The sequence below is a fragment of the Pimephales promelas genome, chromosome 13, assembly GCF_988280905.1.
Source record: "Pimephales promelas chromosome 13, fPimPro1.hap1.1, whole genome shotgun sequence".
In the NCBI taxonomy this organism is placed as follows: domain Eukaryota; kingdom Metazoa; phylum Chordata; class Actinopteri; order Cypriniformes; family Leuciscidae; genus Pimephales; species Pimephales promelas.
This window is the reverse complement of record NC_142781.1, coordinates 32,464,242-32,484,291: the sequence shown is the minus strand read 5'-3', so window position 1 is coordinate 32,484,291 and position 20,050 is coordinate 32,464,242. Positions and strand designations below refer to the sequence as shown.

The 20,050-nt window shown below is 39.2% G+C and overlaps 1 protein-coding gene across 8 annotated transcripts in view; it reads left to right on the top strand.

Moving 5' to 3' along the window:
- Positions 1 to 20,050, top strand: part of tfap2d (transcription factor AP-2 delta (activating enhancer binding protein 2 delta)) — a 94,946-nt gene that overhangs the window by 15,760 nt on the left and 59,136 nt on the right. For 5 of the 8 annotated variants that reach the window (XM_089118898.1, XM_039647818.2, XM_089118900.1 and 2 more), the window contains exons 5-8: positions 644 to 800; positions 5,322 to 5,491; positions 8,064 to 8,166; positions 17,740 to 17,876. The gene's annotated coding sequence lies outside the window, so the exon portion shown is untranslated. The remainder of the gene's footprint in view (positions 1 to 643; positions 801 to 5,321; positions 5,492 to 8,063; positions 8,167 to 17,739; positions 17,877 to 20,050) is intronic. The other 3 variants (XM_089118899.1, XM_089118901.1, XM_089118902.1) reach the window with 3 other exon arrangements.

Here is a 20,050-nt window from a genome sequence, read left to right as displayed (position 1 = left end):
CCCCACCTACATTTGTCCTGAGATTTGAGAATTGACCCAGCAACCTTCAGGTTACAAGTCTGACTCTCTAACCATTAGGCCGGAGGCAGCATTTTACAGCGTTCAAGACACAAAGGGATCTTACAAAACTAATTTCAGACTGATTTCTGAGGCATCGTAAGGGTTTAATGATCTACCACAAAATAGAGAGAGCTTTAGTGATAACTAAACTAATTACTTCAATTTCTGGGTCAAAATGTTGGTCAAAAACGTACATTTACACAGAAACTGACCAACAACCGAAACTTTCAGTCTCAAATTACATTTTTTAACTGTCACAGAATGGAAAGCACAGGATTGTGGGATATCAAAGGCAGCTACGGATACATCTGTGCTGCCTTTAAAAATCGATGAGATGAAGGTATTTCAGGAGACAGAAGCTAACTTTGGATTTGGACGTGCCTTGATGCCTTCCTACCTCGAAATGCATTCTCCGAAAGCATCCCAATCGCGCAGAAATGTCACGTGGCTCACCTTTAAATCTGATCTTGATCCGATTTGTCCACATCAGCATCCCTCAATCTGTTTCTGCTTCACATAAATGGTTTGTTTAACCGGCTGAGCTCAGTAAGCACTCATTCTGTGGTCTGATTCATTTGTGCAGAGTCAATTCCCTGTGGAAGATCTAGGAGGAGCTGTTTGTTGGGCTGGAGGAACTGCCCTGTGGCAGCTCTTTGAGAGGTTAAGCTGGAGATTGTCATTGCCCAAGGTGAACTGGCTTTCAGTGGTAAACCGGGTGGAAACTAGAAAGCCGAGTTCAGGTCAGTTATAAATTATAACAGCTCCATGCAGCGTCACAAAAAACAATTAATAATAGAAAATATTCTCTTTAGTTGCTGGACTTTATTTAATGAGTCCTAACCTTTGGAGAGAAGGAAATTATTTATGTATCCGGTCAAAAGTATGAATATGCAAATGCAGATTGCACCCCTGGAGGACAGCACACAATGACAAACCAATGTCTATATTTTCATATTTTCGTTTGTTTTATTCATCCTCCCCTAGACGTGCACGCGGAACCGCATGAAAAGCCATTACTGAAAACAGCCACAGGTGGTGACGGCTAATGCGCAGCTTCCCAGCCAATCCGAACCATTCGTTGCCTTTTGCTTTTTTCATCCACATCTATAAGTCGTAATTAAAATCAGCTTAGCATAAAAAATAGTTTCCCTGCGTGAGACGAGGTTGAAGTTAAAACGTGACCCTTTGTGGCCCGAGAGGACGTACGTAGTAATGAACAAACTGTCTCGAATACATCCAGCAGCCTACGTTTACATCCACCGACACCGACGCTTCTACAAACACGTACTTGCTGTTTATTAATTCATTTGCAGCAGGAAGAAAAATTCTCTCTTTACTCTCTGGCTGCGGAGTTAAATACTCGGCCTTGAGAAATCAGACCATCAGCCTCTGAGCTACAGCAGCTGCAACTAAATTAGTATGCCATTAGCATGTTTTATTTCTTTAGGTGAGGAATTACATTTGAATATTAATTTGACTGCATGTTTAAAGGCAGTGCTTACCGGATCTCCATAAATTAGCTTTAATATGTGGATTAGCCCTTTAGCATCATACGCCAGTGCAAGGCAAGAGACAAGACTATATCGTCTGAAGTGAGTGTGTTTTTCCGTCTCGGATCCCCACGAGCGCGACGTCGGGATCGTGACCCGTCAGGCCTTGCGCCCCTAAAGCCATGTGTGATCGTAACACAACACAACTGTGGAGCGGTTATGTCACTGATAGCAACAGCATTCGAAGCGCTGCTACTGTCACGGCTTCAACATGTCAAAGTATTTCAAGTAGGCATGAATGTTTTTACGTACTATATTCCCAAAGGACTCGTGCATTAGAAAAGGGACAATAATGGTAACAAAATATTCTTTAAAAAACATTAATGTTGTAAAATATACATGTTTAATGTTTTTTTATTTTTTTATATTTGTCTTATTTTGGATACTAACATAGTTTTTTTTATATTTTGACTCATTTTTTATATTTTATATTTCAATTTTAGTAGTAATTTTGTTGTGTTTCCTTGTCATTTTAGTTGTTTTTTGTATGTCTATATTCATTTTTATTTTAGTTAAACTAAATTAAAATGAGTGAAAATATGTGTAGGCAATTAGCTGAAATGAATTAATTTTTTTTATTTAATTTCATTGAGTTTTAGTTGTCTGTAACAACCTTGGTTTATATTAATTTGATATTTTTTTAATTCTATTTTGTGTTGTGACTAAAAAGCCGATCTGAACTAATGAGCAAGTGGGAAAAACATCATTATGTTTGTACAGTAAAGTGATTTATTCTCCTGTTTAACTCAAAATAACATATTTTGAAAATAAGTGGGCTCCAAACAAAATTGAAACATTTTTCAAAACTTATTTTGTGCTCCAAAGGAGAAAGAAAGACAAACAGGTTTGAAATGGCATTAGATGTACCTAAGTTATGAACTATCCCTTTAAGAATTTAAATCGATTGACAGCACTAATAAAAATAAAATTAATATAAACAAATTAAAAAGCGGATAAAGTAAAATAAACTGGATGTAAAAAATTCTTTATTATTTTATTATGCAGATGACTCTTGCATATAGTGATCAAAGCGACTGGTTTCTGTGGGTCGAGAAGCTCAAAAATGAATTAGGGTGCAACAGATGCACAACTGCCCTTTTCACTTGATAATTTAACATTTTTCCTCCAAACTAAGACACACATACAGTACACCCCAGCACATCTGTGAAAGAGCGCGTCATTTCATTCTGTTTTAAGCGTTATATTTGTGTTGTGATAAACTTCAAGAGAGCAGACACCATATTCATAAGAAGCTTTGTATATTCTACATAAGCATAAGCTGGATAAGTATATTGCATAAGCTGGATATTCTTCAAACATTTAATAATCAACATTTTAGCAAACAAACACTTCATATTGTGCATATATGGAAGAAAATTCTGTTTTGTGCATACGTTTTTATCCATATGTGTTAGCTTTGGTATAATTTGTTTGCTGTCTAAAATAAGAATGTCTCTTGCAAGACTCTTATTATGTAATAGAGGCAAATGGCTTTAATGTGAACTAAAGTGCATTTTAAAAAATAAAGGTTCTATATTGGCATCTATTGCTCCATAAAGAACCTTTAACATCCATAGAACCCTTTTCAATGCACAAAAAGTTATTTTATAAAGTGGAAAAAAGTTCTTCAGATTATTAAGATGGTTATTTTAAGAAATGTTGACTGAAAGGTTCTTTGTGGAACCAAAAATCGACATGAAAACCCCCTTTTGGAATCTTTTTAAAAGTGTGTTCCACTCCAACTATTGAAATACGTCAATACAGAATAATGTACGTAACTATCAGTAATCATGGCACCCATCAGCATGCTGAAAACCATTTACTTGATCTGAAGGGATCACTGTGGTCAAAGGACGAGACAACAAGTGGTAATAGCTTTAAAGGAAGGTATAATTGGTTATAAAGAAAACAGCACAAGCGAGAGGGAGATGAAGAGCGGCAGACAGTAGAGGGATAGGAGATATGTCTGGATGAGTGTGTTAGAACCGAGGCCTGGGGCCATTCTGTGAGCGAGAACCATAACCTGCCTAAGGGAAGAGGGACTAGCCTCTGCTAACACAGGTGAGCGTATGCAGTTTTAATACAGCTGTTGTAAACATCATTATACACCCTCAGCACAGGCTTCACATGTATTTACAGGGCGCTAAATAGCATCTTTCGTGAGGCCTTATGAAGGGCTCATGATATCGACTTTTTGTGTGACTTGTGATAACTTGTGAAATCTGTATTTATAGCAACAGGCATATGCTACTAGTTGTAGTTTCAGGTTTTAGATTCCAGCATGCAAATGTGTAAAATTATGTAAAGACTGATAGTCCAGGCCGTTGCGTTGCCATTTTTTCGTATTCGTGATTCAGTGGCTCTGAATTGTCAAAACGCCATTCAAACTGCTTGCTACGGATGCGAAAAACGCAGAAAATTTAACCGGATGAAAGTTTCGGAGGCAGTGTGCAAGCGTGATTGACATAACTTGAGGTCGTATTTATTTTTTAACGTGCGAAAATTTCGGATGCGAATTTCAGACTCAGTGTGCATTTCACTCAAAAATTTAAATTCTGTCATAATTTACTAATAACTTACCCTCATGTTCTAAACCTGTATGATTTGAGGGTGAGTAAATGATGAAGGAATTTTCATTCTTGGGTGAACAATCACTTTAATGCACTTTGGCACATGTTTTTCTTAACTGTGTTAATGTCTTTACTGTTAAAAAAAGAAGCCCTTTTTTAAACTTCCCATAGCTATTTGCAAAGCTTTACCGGAGTTCAAACTGTAGAGCATGCTTGCAACACCAAGAGCATGCACTCTCAGAAAAAAAGGTACAAAAGCTGTCACTGGGGCTGTACCTTTTCAAAAGGTACACTTTTGTACCCAAAGGCTGCATATTGGTACCTTAGTGGTACATATTACCACCTAAAATGTACATATTAGGATCTAAAATGGACATATTAGCTCCTGAAGTGGACATATTAGCACCTAAAATGGACATATTAGTATCTAAAATGTACATATTAGCACTTAAAATGTACATATTAACACCTACAATGTACATATTAGCACCTAAAATGGACATATTAGCAGCACCTAAAATGTTAGTACCTAAAATGTACATTTTAACACTTAAAATGTATACTGTATTAGCACTTAAATGTACATATTAGCACCTGGAATTTACATATTAGCACCTGAAATGGGCAAAAGTTTACTTTTTGAAAAGGTACAGCCCCAGTGACAGCTTTTGTACCTTTTTTTCTGAGAGTGGGTTAAATCTGGTTTTAGTTTTCATCTTGCAAATGTGTAAAATTATGTAAAAAACTGATCGTTTTTTGCTATTTTGACAATAATGTCTGTATGTTGAGTTATTTTACAGAGGACAGTAAATATATACTGCTATACAAGCACCACAATGACTACTCTAAACTATATCCAAGTTTCATTTCTATAGTATTGTCCCTTGAGAAGATACTAAAATGTTTGCTGAAATGTGAGAGGTGTACTGTATTTTTCACTCTTATTTATATTTTCTACTTTTTTTCTTTCTACTTTATTTCAATTACCAAAAATGTTAATAGTTTTAACAATACCAACACTATAATTGAATTTCATTGCTGTGTAGAAACAGCTGGGATATTACCGAGATCACATGAAATTCACACTGACATCTGTTAGTTGATATGGTTATGTGGCTCATAAATGCATGTTTCTCCGCAGGATGAGCTCTGGGGCTTGGGTTTATGTTGTGGTTGAGCTGGTAAACCCATGAGGTGAGCAGATCCTAACCCCGCACATGCACGAGAGAGACGCTTGTTTATCTACCGATTCATTTGTGAGCCTTAAGAGAGCGTTATTTGAGAACTTCGCTGGATTGGGATCTGAAGCAGGTAGTTTTTATGAGATAAACACAGGATTTCCTCAATCCCAACAGGGCTGATTTCAAACATATTTTTGAATCTTAAATATTGATGGGCAATCCGACAGTAAAGTGTGTCCCAGAGGAAAGGAAATATAAGCTCTTATATAAAGGCCTAAAGCAATTTTTTAATTCACATCTTGATTTTCTTCCGGTTTTTAGTCAGACTGTCTCTGAAATCTTCCCTACGCCACAATGTTTGTTTGCTTTACAGGAAAAGTCAGGCACAAACATACTATAGATTGAAAAAAACCCTGATTTTTTTTCAGTAAACATTGCATAGACTCACATATAGAGGGACCTGAGACATGTAAAAACTAGAATATCATAAAGTGCTTTCTTAAATTTGTCACCATGTTTTGTAGGTCATTTGTAAACAAGGCATGTTTTTTTTAAATTATTATGAGGAAAGAAATGTTGCTATTTTGTTCAGCACCTGTCCAATTTGACATCTCTCCATCTGAGCAGATAAAGAAATTATTTGCTAAATTACAGCATTAATTCTCTTACTATCTTACTGAAAACATATTTCCATTTTTATCAATATGTATAAAAGCAAGTTGTTGTATCGGTTAATATGTGGTATATTTTGGGCATTTTTACTGTGAAAGTAGTTATCGAGACTTAAAGGAGTACTTCACTTTAAAAAAAAACTTTTGCTGATAATTTACCCAGCCCCATGTCAACCAAGATGTCCACGTCTTTCTTTCTTCAGTCGAAAAGAAATTAAGGTTTTTGATGAAAACATTCCAGGATTTTTCTCCATATAATGGACTTCAGTGGGAACCAAACGGTTCAAGGTCCAAAAGACAGTTTCAGTGCAAACTGCAAACTGTTCAAAGGGCTTTAAACGATTCCAGACGATGAATGAGGGTTTAAAAAAAAATAACAAAGTTTAAGTTTTATAAGCTCAAAAACCTTACTTTCATTTCGACTGAAGAAAGAAAGACATGGACATCTTGGATGACACGGGGGTGAGTAAATTATTAGCAAAAGTTTTTTTTTAAAGTGAACCACTCCTTTAAAGAGATGACAATGTTTTTATCGTATACTTTTATTCGTTCCAAATCTGCATAATGACTTTCTTCTGAGAAACAACCCCCTTTGATTTCTATTGTATGGAATTTTTTCAAAACATTATGTTCCACAGAAGATAGAAAGTCATACAGGTTTGAAACAGTCCCTGAGTGTCAATGTTTGAGTGAACTATCCCTTTAAGTGACTTTGCAGCCATTCAGCACACAGCTCAGTTTTTTTGGCCTCCTCTGAAAATGTAATAAAACCCTGGCATTTTTATGCACTGTATAAAGCGTGAGATATCAGACATTCAGATGCTGCGATCGTGGAGTCAAGGTCTGAACCCTCCCTCGACAGACTCTCGCTCTGCATATGCCATTATCATAATGAGCACACACGCATAATTTATCATTTCTTTAACTAATTAACAAGCCCACAAATAATAATATGAATAATAAATAGCTGGCTTGAATTTAATATCCTGATGTACAGCTCCATTTTTTCTTTTGCTTTGACTTTTCCCATTTTTTTCAGGAATTGTTGGCCTTTTTTTTTTGGTCCCATCCACCAAAATGCACCCACATATTCACCTTTATATGCTGTATTGCACTGTTCTCTCCTGCATGTAAGATTTATTCTCACATGTATCTTTAATTCCTCCATCAGAGCGGAGTGCTGTTTGAGTTGAGAGGGAGGCAGGCGGCTCAAAGCAGACGTGTCAAACCAAAGTAACAACCTTAAAAAACGATATCTCATCAAATTAGGCTGCAGTCCCGTGTCCCACGGTACCTCAAATAAAAAGCAACCATCAATTATGGATATGGCCCTCCTTCCAGACTAGAGTTATATATATAAGTGTGTGTGTGTGCGTGTGTGTAGCATTTAGAGTCTCTCACTCAGATTAGCTGCAGCTCCTCCCAGGTGTGCTGCTGAACATTTAATGACGTCCTCAGGGCAAAACACTTAAGGGTTAACCAGTCCGCAACAGCCCAGAAACACTCACACACACACACACACACACATACTCCCTTAGACACAAATTGACCCCTCTAGCTTCCTTGGGTCAGTTTTCCCAGGATTGAATATCCGTAGGAAATTCAGTTAGGCAGTTTCAACCGATTCTACTCAACCACGGTCTCCATAACTGAGGCCTTCATGGATAAATCAAGAAGGTTGTTTTCAGAATCTGCTGTTTATTCTGTTCATATTCATAGCTGGTGATACACGTACATTTGCAAATGGACAAATCAACACTGCGGTGTGGAAAACAGAATGTTTCTTATATTAAAGTCATTTTTTTTGTCTTAAACTGGATAAAATATTAAAATCACAATTTCACAATAAATCATATTATATGTTGATGACAGAGTCATGAATTTAAAATTATTTCACTATTTTTAAAATGACATTAAGTGTGTTTGTGTTTCTTCTTTTTTCTTTAATTGAAACAAACAAAACCTAAACAATTTTTAAGTCATGTTTTAAGTCCTCAAAATAACACTTTCCGTTCTGTTTTCTTTTTCCAGTCTTGTAAAATCCTTTTAACAAACAAAAAACAGTTCCTGTATAACGTCATCCTACAGGAAGTGACATCATTTTGGAGGGAAATCAACCACAGCGCAGATATCGGTGAGTATTTAGCTGTGGATTTGATGAATTCTGTGATGTTTTTTGGTGTTAGTTGGTTTATTTTGCTTGCAATAGTATTTGATACCATCTAAAGATGGTTAAAACATCTAAATGATTAGATTGACATCTAGTAAGACAGCTAGTACCGTAAGAGCTGTGCGAGTAAACCTCACCCCTTAGGCCTCATGCGGCGCAGTAGCGACTGACACTGGAGGCTGTTTTTTTTTAAGGTCTTTAATGTCCATGTCATGACTGAATTTCCAGTCATTTCAATGTTCACATTAATCAAAGTTTACAAGCTGAAGCATAACAGCACTGTCTCAAATAATACTGCTTAATTGACTTTGTTAAAATGAGCTAAATCAACACAAGTTCTGAACATTTTGGCGTAAGTTGTGAACATAATTTCATTACATTTATTTTTAAAATGGATCAGAAGAATACATTTTAATAATTTAAATTTTAATTTATCTGTTTTGGAGTAAAACTAAAGGCATGTCAGTGTTTAATGTTCAATCTCTAATTCTCTATTATTTTAATGAGTTTTTATGGCTACTCATCCCATGCATTTTTAACATGTTTAATAGTGTAATGTGCCATTGGTTCCTAGTAGTTAAGTTAAAGAATTAAATTTTTTAATTTAATTACAAAACTGAAAAGTTCCATAAATTTAAATTCATTAGCTTAACCAATTTTATTTTATTATTTTATTTTATTTTATGGCTCAACTGGTTTAGATGTGCACTAGTGCTAGTCTGTTACTGGCACAAGCTGGTTAAGATGGTTATTGTTGCAAGTAGCAGGCCTACATACCATAACTTCCATAATGATGGATTTAACTGGTCATTTAAGCTGGTCGCTAGTAGGTGTTACTCAGCCGAGTGAAGCATTACAGTAGTTAAGACGCTGATTCCCTTAGACATAAACAGACCAGACAAGCTGATCTTAGTCTCCGTCGTGCATTTTTTAAACTTCACCAGTTTTCCGGTTTTTATAAACATCTGCATCAGAGCTCCCATGAGGGCAGGGATGTCCAGGAAAGACCTGAACACACGCATTCACACACACACTCCGCTTGGCGTGGCCGCCCCCCTTTCCATGCTTCCTTCCGCCTGAGTTTCCATAGCAGCATGCAACGGCCAATCAGATTGCAGGGCCGTAGCGCAGACTGGCAGATTTGAGCGCCTGACGCTGACATGGCCCGTCACCGTGGAAACCCCCCCAGGCACTGTAGCAGTGGGGGTGTGGGGGGGGGGTTTATGTGAGTGTGTGTGTTGTCTGGGTGAGCTGGATGCTAAATGGCCTGCTGTCTGTCAGAGCGTTCCCATCATCCTTTGCATGAGTTCAGTGTTTTTAGTGTCACGAATAAGCGTCTGAGTGACATTCCACATACTGAACAATATTTATGTAAGTAGTTCTGAATCATTCTGTAAATGTGTCTCGACGTGTGTATTTGATGCATTGGTGAATCTTATGAAACCTGTCGATATTTTGTCGATATAGAGAATTAGAATCATTAAGGACCATTCAGGTCAATATAGCCCTTTGGAACATTTTCCATAATGCAAAAATAAACTTCTAAAATTATGATTTTTTTTTTAATTATTATACTACAGTATTTTGGACTGTAATACAGCAAACAATAAAATAATATAATTAATAATGGGAATTATTCTCACATCTGCGACCTCTCCTCATTACATTATCTTTTCGCTTCTCGTATCTAAGATCCCTAACGTTACATGTTCATTTTATGTATGTTATCTACGCTCAGTCTATCTGTATTGTCTCTTTGTAAAGTGAGTTTGGGTTTGCAAAGTGCTAAATAAAATAAACTTATTGTTTTAATTCTCATTCAATTAAAAAATTATCCAGATGTATTACATTAATGAGCATTTGGGGTCAAAAATCTGCTTAATTTTCGAAAACAATGTCACAAAAACAGGCTTCATTTTATTTACAATTTTTTAAATTTTATTTCATTTTTATTTCGATTTTTGCATGAAATGTGACCTTGATATGGTTTCATGAGATTCACAGAACTAGATGCATGTATGTATGAGACCGTGTGTGTGTGGGTGGGGGGGGGGGTCTCGGAGATGTCAATAATGGCAGTTTTTCCGGTGATCGAGGCATCGCGCCGTTCCAGCGGTTCTGCTTATACACTGCGCTCGTCTCTCTCTGCCAGGATCACTCTCAGCTCATCCCTGTCTCTCTGTCATTCCCTATACATCTCCTCAGCTCTATACGTCCACTCTATATCGCTTCCCTGCATTAATTCAACTCGGCTTCATTAAACCTGACCACTGGAGAATAAGAGTCGTTCTGTTTCTGGCCCTGAACCGCACACTGTGTGTATGTGTGTGTATGTGTCTCAGTCTGAGTGTGTGAGGAAGACCGAATTAGTGTTTGCATTTATGAGAGGATTGAGAAAATAATTCATGTGGATACAGTAGGAATGTGTGCTTGAGTGTGTGTGTTTGGCTCTTGGCAGCTCATTACAGCTCAGCAGGTAATTGGCCAGACAGGTCGCCCCAAGGAACCCTGGGAACAGAGCTGGGGGGCAGGAAATGAGCAGTGACCGCAGCAGACCACTCGAACACGAGTGTGTGTGGTGTGTGTGCAGGAGTGTCATGACCGCGCTGTTAATCGTACGGTTAGCGTTCACTAACCCGAGTGCAGCCGCCGCAGTGACCACTAACAGACCTCTACACATGCATATTACACTGTCTTTAAAATGCGCACACACCGTTGCTAGAAATCAATTTTGCTCGTGGCGTAACGGCACACCAAAATTATGATTCGGTAAGTACCTCAGTTTTGAAGTCACGGCTCGGTGTGTTTTCCGTACAGCAGGGGGAAAAACACGATTGCTTCTTTTCTTTTTGATTAAACAGTGCGCTTTACTGAACAAACTGTCTTTAAATAAATATCTGTATATATACTCCTGCAACCAGCTGCAAAACACTTCTTTCTGCCGTTTGTGGGGCTGTTGTAAATGGGGGAAGAGATTTGAAGCACTGCCACTTTTGAAAATATTTTAGCAAAATGTATATTTACTTGAAATATACTTAAAGGAGTTTTGCTGATAATTTACTCACCCCTTTGTCATCCAAGATGTCCACGTCTTTCTTTCTTCAGTCGAAAAGAAATTTTTCGGAAAAGGATTTTTCTCCATATAATGGACTTCATCGGGAACCAAACGGTTCAAGGTCCAAATGAGAGTTTCATTGCAAACTGCACACTGTTCAAAGGGCTTTAAATGATTCCAGATGATGAATAAGGGTCTTATCAAGCGAAATGATTGCTCATGAAAAAAATAACAACAAAGTTTAAGTTTTATAAGCTCAAATGGTCGCCTTGCTCTGTTCTGTGACGCGCGTCCGTGACTCTCCTGTTCGAACTCGAACAGAATCATCAAAATGAGCGAATCTTTTTTCGAGTCATTTGAACGAAATGACTCGAAAAAAGATTTATTCAAAGTTTAAAGGAGACCCTCTTGCTGTCAGAATGATCCTTTATATACACAATTTAAATAGTGGTGTGACTTTGTAAAATTTACATATGATAATACAACCCTAAGATGTAAGTTATGCTTGGATTGTGAACTTTTCCCACAGAAGCTCACTATGTCCTACGTTTCGGATGTGTTCGTAACATCAAAGTATATCGATATACACGGGGGCTGCATCCGAAATCGCATATTCTATTGAGTAGGTGTAACGGTTACCAGCTGGAGTGCCCTATTTATCCACCAGAGGGCACTCCAGATAAGACTAGGTTTCACACGAACTCCATTTCCCATAATGCCCCGTACCTAGGTCTAATCACCAACACAGGTGTTCCTCATTTACCCCTCCATATAAGCTGCTCTCTGACTCTCAATCAGGGCGAAGTCTTGTTTAGCCCCGGCGACATTTCTGAGCGGTTTCCCTGTGTTTATCTGGATTCTCTGTTTATCGACCCTCGACTGTTCCTGGACTTTGATTCTCTGTTTGCTGCCTGCCCCGACCCTTGCCTGTTATCTCTGGATTCTGATTGTTGCCGCCTGTCCTGACCTCTGCCTGGTATTGTTTATGCTCTGGATTACCTGCTCTATATTGTATGCCGATCGTTGACTTCTGCCTGTCTGACTATTCTTAATAAATATAAACTGCACATGGATCTGCACGCTTCTGACCCTTTATAACAGAAGACTTCGCCGACACAAGATCCAGCAGCCATCATCGTCATGAATCCAGCAGTCAAGCTTATGCGTCTCCGTCAAGGAGATCATTCCATTGAGAATTATGTTGCTGACTTTTTAGAGCTGGCTCACCTGACCTGCCTAGATGAAGTATGCTTAATGATCTTTTTTCGTGGAGGACTATCTGAACCGCTCAGTTCGTTCATGCCCTTGCATGATCCTCACGGGACTTTAGAGCAATACATTGACCTGGCTCTTCTGTTGAGCGGATCATCATTTACTGTGGGCTTTGAGGAGAAGGCCGAGGGGGCGTTCCCAGAGACCGTCCAGCCTGAGACCGTCCAGCCAGAGACCGTCCAGCCAGAGACCGTCCAGCCAGAGACCGTCCAGCCAGAGACCGTCCAGCCAGAGACCGTCCAGCCAGAGACCGTCCAGCCAGAGACCGTCCAGCCAGTGACCGTCCAGCCAGTGACCGTCCAGCCAGTGACCGTCCAGCCAGTGACCGTCCAGCCAGAGACCGTCCAGCCAGAGACCGTCAGCCCTGCCGAGCCTGCACTTCACTCAAGCATCGCGAGTGATGAAGCTCCAGTTCAAGTGAGTCATCATGAGTCTTCAGTTCATGTGATTGAATCTTCAGTTCAAGTGAAACGCCGCCGCAGGAGGAGAAGGAGGGCTCGTTCAGTTCGCCAGGCTTCGGTGAGCTTACCAGGACTCCTCGCCCTGTCGGCCCCGCCTCTGCGCCTCGCCCTGCCGGCCCCGCCTCTGCGCCACGCCCTGCCGGCCCCGCCTCTGCGCCTCGCCCTGCCGGCCCCGCCTCTGCGCCTCGCCCTGCCGGCCCCGCCTCTGCGCCTCGCCCTGCCAGCCCCGCCTCTGCGCCTCGCTCTGCCTGTGCCTTTCAAGCTCTGTTCAAGCTGTGCCCGTCAATTCCCTGTGGACTTCTCCAAGTATTTTTTGGGGGGGGGCAGTAGGTACCTTGTGAGGGCCATGGAGGCGATACAGACATGGCCTTCATTTCGTCCTGCTCTGCCGTGGCCGCCTGAGGGGTCTTCACCGCCGTGGCCGCCCGAGGGGTCTTCACCGCCGTGGCCGCCCGAGGGGTCTTCACCGCCGTGGTCGCCTGAGGGGTCTTCACCGCCGTGGCCGCCCGAGGGGTCTTCACCGCCGTGGCCGCCCGAGGGGTCTTCACCGCCGTGGCCGCCCGAGGGGTCTTCACCGCCGTGGCCGCCCGAGGGGTCTTCACCGCCGTGGTCGCCTGAGGGGTCTTCACCGCCGTGGCCGCCCGAGGGGTCTTCACCGCCGTGGCCGCCCGAGGGTCCCACAACTCCGCCCTGGTCACGTCCACAGCCTGCTCTGCCCTGGTCATGCTCACATTTTGCTTCGCCTTGGAAGCTCGAGGGTCCGACAGCGCCGCCCTGGTCTTCGACTGCTCCGACCTGGTCGTCTCCACAGCCAGCTCCGCCACAGTCTCCAGGTCCTCTTCCGCTCCACGGGCCTGGTCCTCCAGATCTCTCCTGGACATTGTAAGGAGCGTCTGGAATCCGCTCCTTAAAGGGGGGGCTATGTAACGGTTACCAGCTGGAGTGCCCTATTTATCCACCAGAGGGCACTCCAGATAAGACTAGGTTTCACACGAACTCCATTTCCCATAATGCCCCGTACCTAGGTCTAATCACCAACACAGGTGTTCCTCATTTACCCCTCCATATAAGCTGCTCTCTGACTCTCAATCAGGGCGAAGTCTTGTTTAGCCCCGGCGACATTTCTGAGCGGTTTCCCTGTGTTTATCTGGATTCTCTGTTTATCGACCCTCGACTGTTCCTGGACTTTGATTCTCTGTTTGCTGCCTGCCCCGACCCTTGCCTGTTATCTCTGGATTCTGATTGTTGCCGCCTGTCCTGACCTCTGCCTGGTATTGTTTATGCTCTGGATTACCTGCTCTATATTGTATGCCGATCGTTGACTTCTGCCTGTCTGACTATTCTTAATAAATATAAACTGCACATGGATCTGCACGCTTCTGACCCTTTATAACAGTAGGTACTTATTTTGTAATTCACAAGCACTAATAAAGTATGTTGTGTGAGTGTAAACAGGATTTGCTACATTTGCCATGTTGTCATTATCATGTGACCTGTCAGCGTCAGCATCATTCACAAATCCTCTCCCGTGGCCTCATGGGATAGTAAAGTGTCCATCATATGCACACTTCAGAATCTCACCAGAAGAAGTAGGTCATCCGTGTACTTTTTGCCTAATCTTTGTGAATTGTGAATTCGGACATACTTCTTTTGTTTTGCTTTTCGCATACTACAGTATATAGCAGGAAGTATGTGATTATAGATTTGCTTTTCGCATACTATATAGCAGGAAGTATGATTATAGATGCAGTTGTGCAGAGGTTAAAATAACACTGCATTCATTTACGTGCCGAACCAAAAAACTCTTATAGAAAATTTTCGGTACCGTTACACACATAATGTTAATATTTAGTGTGTGATATAGAGCATTATTTGTTACAGTGTGCTGTATATTGTGATGTGCGCTTGTTAAACTACTTGTATATTTCTCTTCTCATGAAAGAGCTTGAGGGTCATTCACACTGACATCGATTTGCAGCGACAAAACCACTGGAAGTCATTTGTTTTCAAAGAGTTGGTGATTTGAGGTGACGTGAGCGACAGCAACTGTTAGCGCTGCTACAAAGATGAGCTAACTGTAGTTTAAGCAAATAAATGTTGATGCGATTTGGCAACTGTAGATGAGAGTTAACATAATCTGAGTTGAGCAGGAACAGCTACTTAAAACCAGTAAATCCAAAACTTCATACAATTTAAATGCCGCCCAATAGCTTTTATCCAAGATCTTTTGATTTGTCTCGACTTCTTTATAGTGAGTTTACTTGATTGTGATTGTTTTCTAAAATATTTCATTTGTTGTGAAAAAGGCTTTAACTGAAACCCAATGCCAGTGTAAAATATACACTACCATTCAAAAGTCAGAGTCAGTAAGATTTTAAAGAAGGAAAGTACTTTTATTCATCGAGGAAGCATTAAATTAATCAAAAAGGACAAAAAAGTGACAAAACAAATCCACTTTTAAAATATATGCTGTATGCATAACAGAATCAGCACAACTTTTTCAACATTGATATGTGTATATTGTGTATTTGTTGATGAATCTTATAATAAAATGTCTGGGTCATAGTTCACCAAAAAGTCAATGAAAACAACAAGTTGCATTTTCAAAACGAAATTATTGCTAATGGCATTTTTAGCACAATTGTGCAATTTAATTTTCATAAATTATATGCAGAGCTCTCATTCTCCTTTCTGTAATACAATATGGACACAATTACATTAAAAATCAGCATAATTTAAAGGCAGAATGATGAATATTACTTAGCCAAATTAAATAATACAAATTTTCTCATTGCATTAATGAGAATGAGATTTTTTTTTTTTTCACATTAAATGAATGAAAATGGCCATTTTCTGTATTACAGTAATGGTCGTTTTCTGATTTTGGTCTGAATCATGAGATTCAGTTTTCATGTAATTGTAATTGTCCCAGTTGAGCATACTAATTGAACCGTAGTTTATTTGTACTTTTTTTTTTTTTTAAATATGCAATATGTTTTTTTGAAATATCACAGTACAATTTGTTGAGAATATATATATATATATATATAAATAATATTTATGTCCCTTTTTTGCTACAGCAGGTGGTCTGAAATTGCAATACTAATACTAGAACCTGACTTAAAGCTTCAGTTATATGTGTACATGTTCAGATGGCCTGTAAGAAATACCTGCTCAGATGTTGAATAAGCATCTGAGAGTTCCCGGAAACTATCATAGTTCAACTACAAATTTAGTTGTTTTCTTTCTTGCTTTGAAACCAGTTTAAAGTGCTCTGAAACGCCTTCAGGCATGTGATATGAAGGTCAGGGAGGTGTAAAACTAAAAACAGCTAAAAAACGTAATAACAATAAACCAATGTCAACTCTTTAGAACATGTTATGACGGGTCTTTGGTCAATTGCAGTTCATTATTAAACCGCTTCTAATTATCCGGCCTGTTTGTGTCTCGCACTGAATCGGAGAGTGACGTGTGAAGTTATGTGGCAGTGAGAATGAGATGATAGCGCCGCTGAGAGACTGCGGAGGGTGACGGCTTCACATTTAATGAAGTTGAACGGCTCTCGCCCCGGGTCATTTGACTGGGTCATTGTGCTCGTATGTTAATGTGGTTAATTAATGGGAGTGTGAGAGGAGCTGCTCTCCTGTGTGTGTATGTGTGTGGTATATATATCCTGGGGCAATGAGGTCGAGCTGTAGTTTTGGGAATGACTGGTGGTGAGTAGTTAAACTCAGGCAGAGTCTTGGCTTAAATTAATGCATTCTGTGTGTGCATGTGTGTGTCCTTTTTTCACTGGTAATGAGAGTTCCAGTTTTTCAACAGTGCATTATTAGAATTCAATCCTCAGTTCATTGGCCAGAAAAAGAATAGCTTTTTTTTTAAGAAAACTTTTTTACAACAAAGTACAACACTTTTTAAATGCTTAAATGTATTTATTAGGTTTTTTTTTAATATTTGCATTTTTAATATCTATGTTTTGTGAAACATATTTAAGGCTTTTAATATTATTTAGATTTTATTGAATCCTTTGTTTATTGGCCACACAAAAAAGAATAATTTTAAAAGAATACTTTTAAAATTAAAACAATATTAAACGATTTTTAAATGTGTTTAGTTTATTTTTTTATATATTTTTTAATATTTATCTAGAAATATTTGAATATACATTTTATTGAATCCTTAGTTTATTGACAATAAAAAAAGAATACCTTTTTTAAAGAATATTTAAACACTTGTATGTATATTTGTATATATCATATCCATCTATATTTTAATGCTTATCATTATTTTATTTTTTTTACTAAATCCTTAGTTTACTGGACAAGTCTATTTTGAGAATATTTTAAATGTATTTTTCATATTACTGATTTTTTATTTTTTAATATTTCTATATAAAAATAAAAAAGAGGAGATTTATATATCTAGGCCTATAATTTATTTTGTAAACATTTTTAATACTTTTACTTAAGCACTGATAATGATGTGTTTTTTAAGGTAATGTGGAGATCATGTTTGACTACCCTAATGCTAAAGAACTTTTTTAAATAATAAATTTAAATAATTACATATTTAAATAATTAAATATATTTTTCTGTATATAGACCGAATTCATTTGTTGATTTTAGTAGGTTTCTATCACTTCGAATGCAAATGATTTAAATACAAAGAGTTACATTTCACTTAGTAATTGCAAAACTAATGTTACTGTTTTCAATCAGGTTTGCGGTAACTTCCCTCTGCCATCCATAGGTCAGCAAAACGGATGGTCCGGAAATGGTAGAGCCGAGGTTGCGGAGTCAAGCTAGTTTGGACAGACTGCACATCAACCTAGGATAGAAGAGTGTTAAAAAGCAAACAATTTCACATTTGAGCTTTAAAGGAAGCAGGTAAGTGAAAAACTCACACACATGTACATCAAGCATATACTGCTAATTCATCAAAATTCGGATGCACCCCCAAAAACACACACACATACACTACCTGTCTCGAGTCTGCTAATATTGCTAAGTGCTGTACAAAAATCCACTTTCCATGTGTCCACCCGGATGCTTCAGGCAGAATTCCTATGCGTGTGTGTGTGGGAGACAGATGAAGAGTGACAGGTTGGGTAGATTGGCCCATGAGCAGTAGTCGCCTGTGGCACTGACATCACACACACATACAACATGCTCACCCTGACTGTGGGCGATTGTGTGTGTCGAGTGGGAGGATTCGCCACCACACCAAAAAACCATATAATGAAGCCTGACACTGCTGTCAGGGAGGGGGAGGAGTCTAAGTCTTGTTTGGACACGCCCACTGGTGTACTGAAAGGGAGGGGCTCACTTAGACCTGCCCACTGACACACTGTATCTGATAACTATAGCAGTGGTGTTGCTCATGGGCCTAGTTTAGGCGAACCCCATGAACTAATAATAATATATATAATAATAATATGTTTATTTTTTATAGTGTCTTTCAAGAACCCAAGGTTGCTTCACAAAATAATACAAGCAATCTCCTTATTATAATAATCAAACAAGCAGAAAAGCAGACAACCAATAACTACAAATATTTAACATGAGGAGCAGCTTATTCCATAGCTTTCATTCGGCGCCCATTTTACGCCTGTATTCTGCTGGTTTTCTGAGTGAAATGGTAAAGACGTAATTGAAGCTGATACAGAAGAAGAGCAATTTATTTTGATTCAAGGTTACAAATACAAACAATTTTTTTCTTTGAAATAAGACGCACTGATGAATCGTTCCCAATAAAACCTTGAACATGATTGAGGTATATATGAATGGGGTGAATATTGATGATTCATTTTGACTTTAAGCTTTCCTTTTGCTACAAACATGAATCATGCCTCCAATTGTGCAGCTTGATGTGGATGTGAAATTATTTTTCTTAGCGACTCCAAAGTTGTTTTCACCCAGTAGTAGATGATAAAACAGGTGAAAATATAGCATATGTGCCGTAGACTTACTAGGAGGAACCAGCGTCACATCATAGAGACTTATGATAACAACCCAGAAACCCATAGCTACCGCATAGGAACATTCTACAGCGTAAAACATGCAAAACACCTTACCAGCTCCATAGCAACTCCTTGGCGACCTCTCATAACACTATGTTAAGCACATAGAAATACAAAATAACACTCAAAACAACCTAGCAACTGCATAGCAATACACTGGCTACCACTTAGAACACCATGGCAAGCACATATAAATACAATATAACCTCAGAACACCTTAGCTACTGCATAGCAACACCCTGGAAACCACTCAGAACACCAGAGCAACCACATAGAAATAGAATATAACCCTCAGAACACCTTAGCTACTGCATAGCAACACCATAGAAACCATTCAGAACACCATGGCAAGCACATATGAATACAATATAACCCTCAAAACACCTTAGCTACTGCATAGCAACACCCTGGAAACAACTCGGAACACCATGGCAAGCACATATAAATACAATATAACCCTCAGAACACCTTATAGCTACTGCATAGCAACACCCTGGAAACCATTCAGAACAACATGGCAAGCACATAGAAATACAATATAACCGTCAGAACACCTAAGCTACTGCACAGCAACACTATGCCAGCCAATCAGAATACCTTTGCAACCAAATAGCACCATACTATATAACAATGAAAACACATAATCAACTGCATAGCAACACTCTGGCAACCACTCAGGACACCATGGCAAGCACATAGAATTACAATATGACCCTCAGAACACATTCGCTACTGCATAGCAACACCCTGGCAACCCATCAGAACATTTTGTAACCATATATCACACGAATAGCAAACCCTGGCATCATGGCATCGAGTTTTGTTCAAGTAAAATAAAATGTAACCTACAGTAGTCGTTTGTTCGTTGCTTAACCCTCCTGACCCAAAATGCAGTGTCTCTTTATTTATAGGATCTCCGTAGATATAGAGGCAGGTGTTCTCGTGATTATCGCTGAGGTCGCCATAAATAAGGAGAAGGCTGGAGGAAGGAGCGAATTAGGTAAAGAAGAAGAGAGTGAGGCAGAGGCTGCATGTAGTGCC